Raw genomic sequence first — 13,316 nt, 5'->3', positions numbered from 1 at the left:
TCCATTTGATGCGTTTTATATCCCTCTCCTTGGGTGGGGTGGGGGTGGGGCTGGGCTTTCCTTCTATCCCCTAGGGTCAGTAATTTTCTTTTAATTCTTAAAGTTAGCTAGGCTTCAGCCTAAACAGACTTGGTTGGCCAATTCTAGCCGGCTTATCTATTTGTTTTCATGTCTTTATTATTTCTTTATATCACATATTAAAATAAAAATAAAATAAAATAAATTAGATCCTGTAATTTACTCTAATTTCCATTATAAACCTCTATATTCATTTTCTCTACCTACGAATTTCCGTTGTAAAATCACTTCACTTGTTTTGGAAAGTTTAACTTATGCAAATAAATAAATTTATTTTTCAAATGAAAAAATGTATTTAAAAAAATTGATGAAGAAGATGAATTAGAATACTTTTATGGAAAAGAGAAACAATATGTCAGTGATCAACCATAACTAAATTCATGGTACTTGGTTGCGTGAATCACGTGGCACCCCACCCCTGTATTTATCATCCCTTATATCACGAAACGCTATACTGAGTATAGCTGAAGCGTACATTCTTCTTCTGCATGTAAGTTGGACACTCATCATCTATTCATCCTTTATAAACTGGACCCTTATCTTATCTTATCTGTCTTTACCCAACAATTTGTGGATCAGTCTTTAGAAGGACTATGGATATGTATTTTATTAATTATTATTATTATGATTATCATCATATATTTATTGTGAATGAATTTTCCTTTTGAGAAACTAATATATACATTTTCTTCTGGCCCCTCAAAAGTTTGCTTTTGTAATTCAGCTACGGCTAAATGGTGGGTGAGCCAAGGACAAGCACTCGAACCATAGTAGTCACCATCACGAGCAGACTCAACGTGCCCGACTTTGTTTCTCCACCAAATATAAAATTAAAAAATTATTATTTTAAACTGTAAAAAAAAATTAAAAAAGAAAATTAATAAGTATGCCAGCCAATGAGATTAAGTGTGAAGGAGCAAGTATCTGGCCGGTGTAACACATCACCCAATAACATATCGCCACCTGCAATGGGTCAAAACATAGTATCGCATTTTGTCGTCACCCTCTTTTGAAGTTGTAGGTGATAATGAAGGACGTGGCCCAAAGTTTATGGTTCAACGTATAAAGCTTGTTTAATAAAGAGGACACGTGCCACTTGGTGCTTGAATATCGTAGCTTATAGAGAGTCGTCTGTGGGGACAGGTTTTGAAATTCCAAAGGTTTCTGTCTTGTTGTGCTTTTTTATATTCTCTCTTCGATTGCCACGTTTTGCGGCTGCGTAACCCATTGATATTGTGCGCAACAAAATTCTGGATATAATTAGATGGGAACGGTCGGATATTTTTTAAGTATTTAATTTGATAATGCAATGAATTTAAATAATTATAATTATATTTAAGGGAAATGTGAGTTTAAAAAATAATATTTATGAGGAATTTAGATTAAATTAAAATTTTATTTATATATATTTATAATTTAAATTTATTTATATAAATAATTAATTTAATATAATGATATATATTTTATGATAATATTTATAAAAAATTTATAATTGATTCAAATAATTTATACTAATTTTTAATTAAATTTTTAATAAATTTAAATATTATTAATGTAAATTTAATTTAAGTATCCTATACGTTTGTATGCTCACTCTTTCACGTGCAAAGAACACGAGCCGTTGAATATCCATCGCGCTTGTGATTCAATGGCTCAGGGTCATTTCCTTCTTAAGATCATAGCTTACAATCTGAAAATTGCATTATATTTCATACGTATATATTAATTAAAAATTCATTTAATGCATTGGTAGGCCTGATTGTTGATCCCTTATCAAATTTAAGAAGAATGGTAAGCGTGTTGATTAAAAAAATTGTTCGTAATAATATAAAAATCATAAATTTAAAATTATAATTGTAAAGAAATTAATAAAAGAGGTAGGTAGATGAGGTTGATGGATAATGAAAAGCAGCAAGTTGCGAGAATAGGTAGAAGAAATAAGCTAAAGAGAGTGCGTATATGGCGTGAAGTGAATGGGATGGTTTTTGAAGTTTAAACGGGTTGGATGTAGTTAGTGGGTCAATTTGGGCACGTAGAATTGGGGAATTCAGGAACTAGGAATGGATTAAATCGCAGTCATAATCACTAAATTTGTCCACTTCTGAGGCTCAATATAAATGCAGGCCTTATTTCATACAAATTACATACTTTTTTTCGAAAATTTACTTTTAAAAAATAATTTATTTGGGATACCATAAAGAAAATTAACTAAATAAATAGATTTTAATATTTATAAAAAAAATTAAAAAAGTTTAATTTAGTTATGTACAACAAAATATTACGTGGAGTTTCCGAATGGATAAACATTGACAATATGTAACATGTCATATTGGGCGCCTTATTAATGATTACTCAGGCTCCCGTGTTTAGTTCGTACGTATGTTTTTTGTAATTTTTATTATTTAATATTAATTTATTTTGATAAAATTGTTTTCCTCCAATTTTCTTTTAATTAAATTAATTTAGATAAAAATTAAATTAATTGATAATTATTATTATTATTATTATTTTAAAATAAAAATTAAATATTGAGAGAGTATAATTTAAAATCTCTTAAATTTATTTAAATTTATTTACTATTAGACTAAATCGGTAAATTGCTATTTGATTATTATTTATCAATAAAATTATTTTATTTTAATTATTTTAATTAATAATATTGCCTTTTTTTGGTTTAATTTTTATTTGTAGTTATTAGTTTAAATTTTAGTAAATTGATGAATTAATTTTAAGATTTCAATTTAATTTGTTTACCTTGTTATAAAATACTATATGGAAACAAATCTTAGTAATGGAAAGTATGAATTTTTTTTTCTATATATGTGATATAAAAGGAGTTTAATGCATGAACTTAAAACGTTCAATAATTGATATCAAGGATATGATTCTTTATATATTACTCAGTAGTAGGAATTGATTATTTTTTTAATTAATTATTTTTTAAATAAAATGAAAAATAATGATTATTCTCTATTTGAAATTAATTGTGCAACTAAATCATAGCTTAAAAAATTAATATTATCTACAAAATCCAATAATAAAGATCTTGTAATTTAATTGTGCAATTTAATAAATACAAATTATTAAAAAAAAAAAGTAGGCAACTTAGTAATCTATTATAACAGGGAAGAATGATATTTAGAAGGTTAGTTGATTTTATAAATTTTTAAATTCAGTGTGGATTGCTGTTAAAAGTTGTTAGCGGATAAAGAATAATTTTGAAGCAAGTTTTCTATATGATCTTTTGTGACTCGATATTTTCGCATTTTTTCTTTTTTTTAAATTTAATTTCTTATTTTTCTTTCTCCATGAAAGACGATATGCGTCAATTGACTATCAATAAAAAAAGATATTATTGTATTTATTAAGAGTTCCAGAGATATTTCGATCGACGGTTATAATTTCTGTATGATGAGAATATTTTTTATATACCATCCAATCAATTTTCAGAATATACAGATTTTTTTGGCAGATCTATGGTATCATTTAGAGGGGTATCTATTATGGAATTAAAGGTAAAAATCTGTTTCCATTTTTTAATAATATTAATTTTGAAAATATAGTAAATGGGGCCTTTGGTTGTATAATCGCATGCTTGTTTGGAAGGAGATACAAGATAATGAAAACCCTCTCTGTATCCCTCTAACTCATTCTGATTTTTGGATTCTGATTAAAGATCTAATTTTTGATTATTATAGCAAGATATTGGCTAAATTGGTTGAGGATTTTGAGCTTGATGAGGATAGTGCAATCCGAATAAATGATGATGCTAATAAAATGCTAAGAAACACTAAACATAACGTTATTACATATTTTTTTTACTCTCAACAGGATGTCTCTAACAACACTTCTGCGAATATTAATTTCACAAGCAACAGTGAAGCTGTAACGGTCAGCAGCTTGAGCTGCTAGCTTGGCGGATTTGCGGCGCAAATCTGTCCCACATCGGCAGAGAATGAGAAATTGAAGTTGTATATAATAGCTAGCACAAAACTACTAAATAACTTAGGTTAACCATTTTGGGCCAAGTGGAAAGTGGGTCCAAAAGTTATTTGGGCCAGTTCGGGCTCGGCTGTTTCAATTGGTATCAGAGCCACTCTGGGTCAAAAAAATTGTGCGGAGCTAGTGGGCCTGCGAGGAAAGGGCTACCCGTGAGAGACGAGGTGGAGCCACCCGAGGTACTAGCGAACCACAATACCCAAGGGCCCAGTCCTGGTTAGCAATTGTAATGGATTCAGTTGCGACGAGGACGTCGCAAAAGTTAGCGGGACCGAGTTATTTGGGCCAAGTGGAAAGTGGATCCAAACGTTATTTGGGCCAGTTCGAGCCCGGCTGTTTCAGAAGCGGCTCATCCCGTCAAAGGTCGGGATAGCCAAAAGCAATGATCGTCCTGTGTTGAAACTGCTGAGAACTTGGCAATCCTTAGACAATTAATGCATTGAAAGATTTGGTTACTAGTTACAAGTCGGGCATTATATTTTTGATAGAAACAAAAACTCTTAGTTCTCGTATGAAATTTTTTTATAATTTTTTATTTTTTAATGGTTACTTCTTAGTCAATAGACAAGAATTAGGTAAAGACCTTTCGTTAATGTGAAAAAGTTATGTGCATGTTTCTAGGGTTGGTTTTTTTTGAAATTTTATTATTTCAATTATTTCGAAAGATAGTGTTCAATGGAGGTTTACTGATTATTATGGGTTTTTGGAATCGCAACGATAATGTCAGTTTGGAAGTTTATTCAAGTTTTATCTCGTAAAAATTTTTTTCCGTAGTTTTTTTCGGGAGAATTTAATGATTTATACTCGAGAGATGAGAAAGAATGAACAACATTTTTGTCAAATTATCTTATATAAGGGTTTAGACAGACACTTGAGAAGTATATTTGCCAAATTATTTTATGCAGAAATTTAATTTTAAATGATTGTAATTTTTTGTTAGACTCTAAAATTGATATTTCTGTTGAATGGATTCGCAATGCTACTCTAACAATTTATATTTTGGTTAGAAAATCTATTAAATATAATCGTAAATTTGTTTGGAATAATATCTTTTTATTTTATGAAATTTTATTAATATAATTATTAGTTTTACTAAAAAAACAGTTAGTTGATTTAAAAAAAAACTTATTATTTGTGTTCGTTTATATTTTAATTTTAATTTAATTAATTTATATTCTAATACCATTTTAATTAATCTATAAATTTTTAAATTTAATAATTTATAGGGCAATTTGATAATATAGTTACTATATGTATTATTATTACTATTTTTGTATATAAATTAATAACAAATGATTTAAAAAGTCTGATATTTATATTATTTTATATTTTAATTTTAATATATAAATTTTTAAATTTAATAATTTATGTGGGATTTGATAATATACTTACTATGTTTATTATTATTATTTTTGTATATAAATTAATAACAAATGATTGAAAAAGTCTGATATTTATATTATTTTATATTTTAATTTTAATATTTAAATTGACCTAATATTTATATTTGAACATAATTTTAATTAATTTTTAAAAATTAAAATATAAAAATTAAGATAAAATGTTAAATATATATTTTATTATTTTTTAAATATAAATTAATTTTATATATAAAAATAATATTAAATCATTCCTAAATATAATTAAATGAAGTATTTAATTTTAAAGAGAATAATAATCTAACTGTTAAATACAATTTTAACAATAAATATATTTTATTTTATATTAATAATTATGAATATTTTAAAATATATATATTATTTTTAATTCTTTTATATATACTATAATTTTAAATTAAAAAATATATATACTATAAAATATTTATAATTATTACTGTAAAAGGTTAAACATGTAAATTATATATTTAATAATTTGATTGCTTATTTTTAATTTTAATTTTAAAAATTAATTAAAATTATATTTAAATATAAATGATAGGATTAGTTCATCTAAAATTTAATTTTTTAAATTAAAATATAAAATAAAATAAATATTAATTTTTTTTATTAATTAACTAATTAAAAAATAATTACAATAATACATTATAATAATACATGTTACAAATGAGATAGACAATTAAACTATCATATAGACTAAAAAATTTATAAATTTATCAAAATTATATAAAAATATAAAGGTTGGACTAATTAAATTAAAATTAAAAAATTAAAATTAAAATATAAATACAGGATAAATTTTAAATTTTTTAAAATCAATAGACCTAAAAATAAAATTAAATTTAAAACAACTTAAATGGAATAAATTAAAATTATTGGGCCTTGGGCTTGTCAGAGACGCATAAACAATCCAATGAGCATTGAACTTTCATGGGGCTTCTTTGGTATTAGGCAAATTTTACAATCGACGGAGACACAGAGGTCCATTGTTGCAAAGCTTATCTTAATCTTAGCCATTGAATAGACAGAAACATAGGTTCAGTGGGCTTCCACCTATTATTTCATTAATTATTTTAAAGAATAAATTTGCCATAACCGGCTTTTCTGCCACCACTTTGAACTGAGGCTGAAACCTGTCTGCTTCCTAGCAATTATTCCATCCTTCATATAATTTTTATTTAGTTTATTTTTTTATTAATTTTTAAATTATATTTATTTTAAATATATTAAATTTTATTAAATACGAGAAATTTTTTGAATATAAAATAAAATTAAATAGAATTATTTATATATTATTACAGTTTAAAAAATAAATAACTTTAAATAAATATTTAATTATTAACTGGGATAAACATAGAAAAGCTAGGTAGAGGAGATACTGTTGCTAGAAAAAATAGGTTAAAAAATTGAATTGTAAAACCTTATTACCTTAATACGAAGTGAGAAGTGAAGATAATTTAAGCCCTGAAATCAAAATGTTTTTATGGTTAAAGATAAGAAATGATGTTGTATCTCCTTTTGATCTCCACTTCCAAGTTGAAAGCAAAAAGAGAGGACCACAAGAAAAGGGGAGCTAGGATATAATTCTAATTAACAAACAAACAAACAGCGTCTTATTGTACTTGCCACTTTCACTAATTACAATGCTACAGCCTATTTAGGTGCCAAAATTAAGTAGGGGAGCTTGCACGTCGGCTGTCTTAATATACTTTTTCAAAATATAAAATTACCAACTCCACGTACCCACAAAAGCTTACTTTCTTTTCAACTACTCCAATATACCCAGTAAACACACACGTATGCACGTGACCATGCATTTAGAGGACCAGGTGATGGTGCTGGGCTACTGAAAAAGGCTGCCCCTGATTATTAATGATCTGAAAATTTTAAAAACAAGAAAAACAACATTAATTCCATGATAAATTTCACAATTTTCTTGGGATTTGTCGTAAAATATATAGTATAGTATTATAAATTTGAAGTGTCGACAACCTGGTTTGGAGATGCAGGAGATTTGACATTTACGTGTTGTTCCTATCCCACTTTCTCTCTCTGTCTATTTATATATATATATATATTACAGACACAAATTTCTAGACTGTAAAGCGTTGAAATCTGGAGCCAGTATCGTCCTCTCCGTTTGTCACTCTGATGTACAGTAAAGAGAGATGATGATGATGATGGTAGAGAAGGTGATAGCTTAGCATGGCAGCATATCTTACGGGCACCAACATCACATGAATACAAAAGCGTCTTCTGTTTTATACAATCACACTGAACTTACTAAAGAAGTTGCCATTTAAGTTACATTATGATAATGCTGTCATTGTTTACTCATTCCAGATTATTACACGATCACCATCATTAATCTACCTTATACTCTGTCGTCATCATCATTTTATTACCGTAGCCCCACATACACACAAAAAGAAGAAGTAAAAGATGTCTGTCACAGCGCGAAGAGAGAAAACATATTGGACCCATTAAATTTCATGGCTATGAGTATTGGAAGACGAGGGTCGGTGGTGGCCAGTCTCTATCTGGACAACAAAGAAAGAAGAGGGTAGTTTTTAATGAGCCAAACACATCACTATCTCAAAGGCACGTCTCGTTTCGATCAACTGCTCCCACCCTAATTGCTCTCTTGCTTGCGAATTGCCCTCACTACTATAACTACCCAAAGATGGTGAAAGCTATGAAAACGATCCATGCATTTTGCTGACCCCTAAATCATTCATTAAAACATAAATAATACAAGTATTAAATCATAGAAATGGCAACTCGTCTTTCCTAATACTTTTCTTCTGTGATAATCAGAGTAAGTAATTTAAAAAAATATATATTTTGCATCAGATGTAATTAATATAAATTTTTATATTTTATTTCAAAATGTACATAAAATCAAATAAAATAATATCTATAGATAATTAAAATAATAAATATTTAATTCAAAACTTATAATCTGCTTATTTTATAAATGAAGCTAATAATAGTAAAAATTCTCACGCTTAAAAGGGTAATTTTAAAGCTTTACACGGACCCACAGAAAAAAGTCATTGCACGAAAACAATAATATAATTTACGGATCGGAGTCTCCTATTCTGAAAAGTAATTTACAACGTAAAAGTAAATCTTTCTGATTATTAACAAAAGGGTCTTTCTGATCCGAAAATGTGAAGAAATTCACCACAGGAAAACGCAGGCATTTTGACCCGAGAATTGCAGAACAGAGTGACCCAGGAACTGGGATGGGTAAAATTGAAATGTGAAAAGGAAAGCGTGGACCCCCTGGCTCAAGATGTCGGTCATCGCCTCGAATTCCTCCACCCTGCCCAAAAGTAACACGCCAGACGAGGGTCCAATCTTTTAAACAATACAACGCAAATTCTATTACTATATTAAAAATGTCGAAATATTGTTTTTTTTTTTTAAATAATGTTGAATTGCTAGTTAATCCTATTAAAAATATAGAGAGAATGAAAAAAAAAAACCCTCTAATGTGAGATTATTAAAAACAAATCCTATAACATATAATTGATTATAAAAAGTGAACACATATTAAATGGGATTTCCATTATCGGGCAGCTCAATAACTCAACCACTCCTCTGACTCAATTCTAGGCATTCTTTACTTTGATTCCTTTTCTATTAAATTATTTACTGTTTTTACATAATAAATTAAATATTACATCTTTTTTTATCATTGATACAGTCTCGCGATCATACGGTCCATAATGGGTCTCGCTTTCTAGGTTACGTAGTACATGGATAGCACAGTCACAGCAGTTCATGTTTGATGACACCATCAGCCATCAGACCTAAAATCTAATGGTGGGTTTCTCTCCTGTACATGTAGTCAATCCCGTACGAGGTGTTACCATCAGAGTCATCTAGGAAATCCAATGGCGGAAATGGATTTTAGCGCATGTATGTACATGTTATCATGTATACATAGAAGATGCATGGTGTCGTGGTCATTTCTGGAACTGAAAAACCAGCTGGTAGGGTCGGCTCTGCACCTTTGTTTTGTCTTTTTTACCGTTGGGTTTCCACTCTTCTTACTCTTCTTATAACCCCCATGGCATATCATTCCCTTCATCATCTCTTCATCATCACTCAAATCTCTCTCTCTCTCTTTCACCCCCCTTGAAGATAGGCGAGACTCTGGGAGGATAAAGAGATAAGAGAAACTTGCCCAAGAAATACACACCCCCACAAACTAATTTCATCTCGCTCTTTCTCTGAAATGAATTCAAAGGAAGTTTCTCTTTTGAGGGGAATGTTGTCTGGCTCGAGGACTCTCTTTGATCCTTTTTTTTTTCCCTCAAAGTATATCCATAGATCTGATCTAAAGCATGTATGGGTATAAGGAGTAGATTGATCATCAGCTATAGTGTCGTCGGACCAGGCTTCATTCCCCCCAATTAAAGCTTCCGTTCTGATTTTTCAAGTTCTGCATGTAAAGGTTTGGTTTTCTACAAATCCCTTTATTCTTTTTCTCTAATTTGTTATATCTGTCTATTTTCTGGGAAACATCAGGCAGTTCTACATCATGGGTTTTCATTTTTAGGCTCATAAAGGTTGTTAGACCTTTGCAGATTGGTATAATGATGAAGTATTTGACCCATCCACTTTGAATAAAAATTTTCATCATTACCCTCTTTTTATTTTTATTTTTCTGTTGTTGCGATGATGATGTTTTCTTGTCAGCCTTTTTCTAGTTCTTCATATGCAGATCTCTCTCATGATGCCTTCCAGTATCTGATCTGTTCGTTTCTGGTACCTTCAGATCTGGCTTTCAACTTTGGTAAACATTCTATACATCTCCTTCTCCTCTCTATTAGGGTTTAGTGCTGCGCTTTCTGGCTCTAATCTCAAAATAAAACTTTTTGGAAAGGGATGACCTGTTGGAAAATGTATTAGCAAGAAAACGATTCCTTTCACTTTCTCTCTCTGTCGTTATTTGAAAAGTCGCTCGATTCTGTGGATATTAAGAGAGAAAAATTGGCGTAGAAATGCAGAAAGTATACTTTACTTGATTTATACAAATTTTTTTGTACATGCCGATGCTGCTGTGCTCTTTTTCGTACATGTAATATATATGTAAAAGTTTTGTGATGCTTGTGCCATTTGTTTATCTAATTCTGCTCTAAGCTAGTACTTCTGTCTTTCTCTTGAGACTAAGTTGAATAGTTGAACCCAGTAGGATTACTGATTTGCACGCCATCAATTGGTGATGGACCTGCATGAGTTGGGTTTCAGACCATTTTGTGTGTACATGTGAGGACAACAATGCGTGTTGAGTGCGTGTCACGGAGAGAACACCCACCAGTCTTGGCTTTGTTATCGCCTTGTTTAAACCCTAATTATTTCCGAAGACGAATTGTTTGTAATAACTCTAGTTAGAAACTCCAAAATATAGAATACTTTGCTGAACTTCCACTTTTAATTTGTCTCCTCTTTATAGTCGGTCTTATTCGTACAAGGACCATTTGAATAAATTCACTTGAACAGCCAGCCAAATGTTATCCACTTTATATTGTGAGTTGAAGCAGAAGGTTTCGGTTTGAAGTGTCCATGTTCCTTGATGAGTTGCCTGGTGATGATCGGTTTAATGGCAAGTTAAGCATTGTGCAGGTGAACAAATGCTTAAGCAGTGAGGCTTTCTTTTTTCCCATATTCGTTGTGAATTTTTAGTGGTTCGTGATAATAAACCCATTGAATGAACGAGGGTTTTGTGTCTCTGGTGGCTGATATGTTATCCGCACTCGTGAAATTTTTTCATAGGAATGTATGCAATGGAAGCAGTAGTTGATTTGAAAGATGTGCAATAGTCGCCTAGCTTCAATGCTCTATAGTCTCTAGGGCACAGGCAACACGTCTCCTTGCTTCCCAACCTCCCTTCCTTCTTGCTCTTCCTCACACACACAGACTTTCATAGTGCATAGAAAAATGTGAGAGGCAGAGAGAGGAACAGCAATGAATGTAGGTTTCTGTGTATTTCCTTCCCACCATGATTTCATGTATGGAAAGCAGGATTGGAATCTAGGGAGCATCTGTCATCTTTATAATTTAATTTCTAATAGGATAATTTATTGCAGCTTGACATTAATCTCTCTTTTTTTTATATATTTTTTTCCCGAAAGCTTGACATTAATCAGAACAAAGTTGTGGAAGGAATTGTATGAATGCTGTCTCGTAAAGAACCGCATTTTTATTTTTTTTGGAAATTGAAGCTTTTGAATTTGACCTTTGCAGAACATAAAGTAAACTACTTAATGGTTTTGCTTTTAACTTAGATCAATTGGTTTTACTTGTGGATTTTATTGAGACAGGGACGCTCACAGTTCACAGAGGGGTTGGAGTTTGGCCCATGTGGATGAATTCCTTAAAAAGCTTTATGACCACAAATTTCCATGAATGATTGGTAAGCGTACAGCTTGACTAAAACTTTATATAACTGTGTATAAACAATGGATGTCCACTGCCTTTTGTAGCTCCATATTTAGGGTGTACAAAGCTTGTGAAAAATAAAACTAGGCTTTTCACAGTTACCCATTAATTTACTGTGGTTTCCAACGCAACTTTTCCATTGCTCCCTTTTTACCTCTGCCTTATTCTCCTCTCATGTGAAGCCTTTGTTATAGGGATGCATCAACTTCCAAATACTAATTCTCAAAGTACTTTATATCATTAGTTTAGTAACCATTTTATAATATAAGAAATAAAAGATTCAAATATTAATGTCCGTCATTAAAAAAACCTTTATACGTTATAAAAAAAAAAAAAAAAACCCAGTAAGGTTGCTATCTCGTACAACCCAGGTCATGCTGCATGTCCTTGTCGTTCACATTGGACAATTTAAATTTTGTCCCTAGAATTATACTTTGCTAAAAAGATTTTTTGCTTTTTCAGGTAATTAAGTGATTCATTGAATAATAAAAATTTTGAAGTTTGTTTGATTTTGGTGCAGTGCGCTGCGAAATAGCTTGTAGCTCTATTGGCCTTTCTGTTGGTTGCCCCTTTTTTTTTTTTAATAAATTGAGTTACAGGTTGTCAGGCTTTTGGGCCTCCAACGAGAAAGTGACTGCAAAACCTGCTGTTTTACAGAAATTGGGCCAACTTGTTTTCCTTTTTCCACGACAAATCCCTATACCTATCCACTTGAAGCCCAAACTATCAGGTCATACTTTACTATAGGGCTGCAATAGTGTTATTTTTTTTTTCTTTTTTTTTATAAAAAAAAGAGATTATGTTGATAGACCTGCTTAGTTTGAGCTTGATATGATAAACGGATTTTTTTTAAAGAAAAAATGAAAATTAACTTATTTTGACGTTGTGCGGTTAGCCGTATAAAATTAGTGTATGTATAGAATTCAAACGGCTAAATTATGCAAAAACAAATAATTCGTTTTGAAATTTGGAGGAATAGACTTAATTTTGATGAAAATTAATTGATTGTTGCCAAATAAAAAAACTATGTCAAGTTAGTTGCAGAAATCCACTAATAAACCTAACAGTTAATTATTATAACAACGGTTAAATTTCACATTTACTTAATTCAAAATAATTAATCTAAAATAATTAATATTTATATTAATTATTAAATATACTCTTTATATTTTTTTATGTCGAAGAATTGCGATGTCATAATTATATGTGTTTTAATTAATATATTAATTTTTTTTAAATTTAAGTATTTAAAATAGTGTTTAGTAATTATGGTATAATTTTTAATGATTTTAAAAGTATAGACCTATTTTTCTTTAATTAGTATTTTTATATATTAATCTTAGAAAAATAAATTTATAGGAGAAGGCACTAGCTAAAGACCAAGTCAAT

The sequence above is a fragment of the Manihot esculenta genome, chromosome 1 (assembly GCF_001659605.2).
Source record: "Manihot esculenta cultivar AM560-2 chromosome 1, M.esculenta_v8, whole genome shotgun sequence".
Lineage (NCBI taxonomy): Eukaryota > Viridiplantae > Streptophyta > Magnoliopsida > Malpighiales > Euphorbiaceae > Manihot > Manihot esculenta.
The sequence above is the reverse complement of the archived record's forward strand: the minus strand, read 5'-3'. Positions refer to the sequence as shown.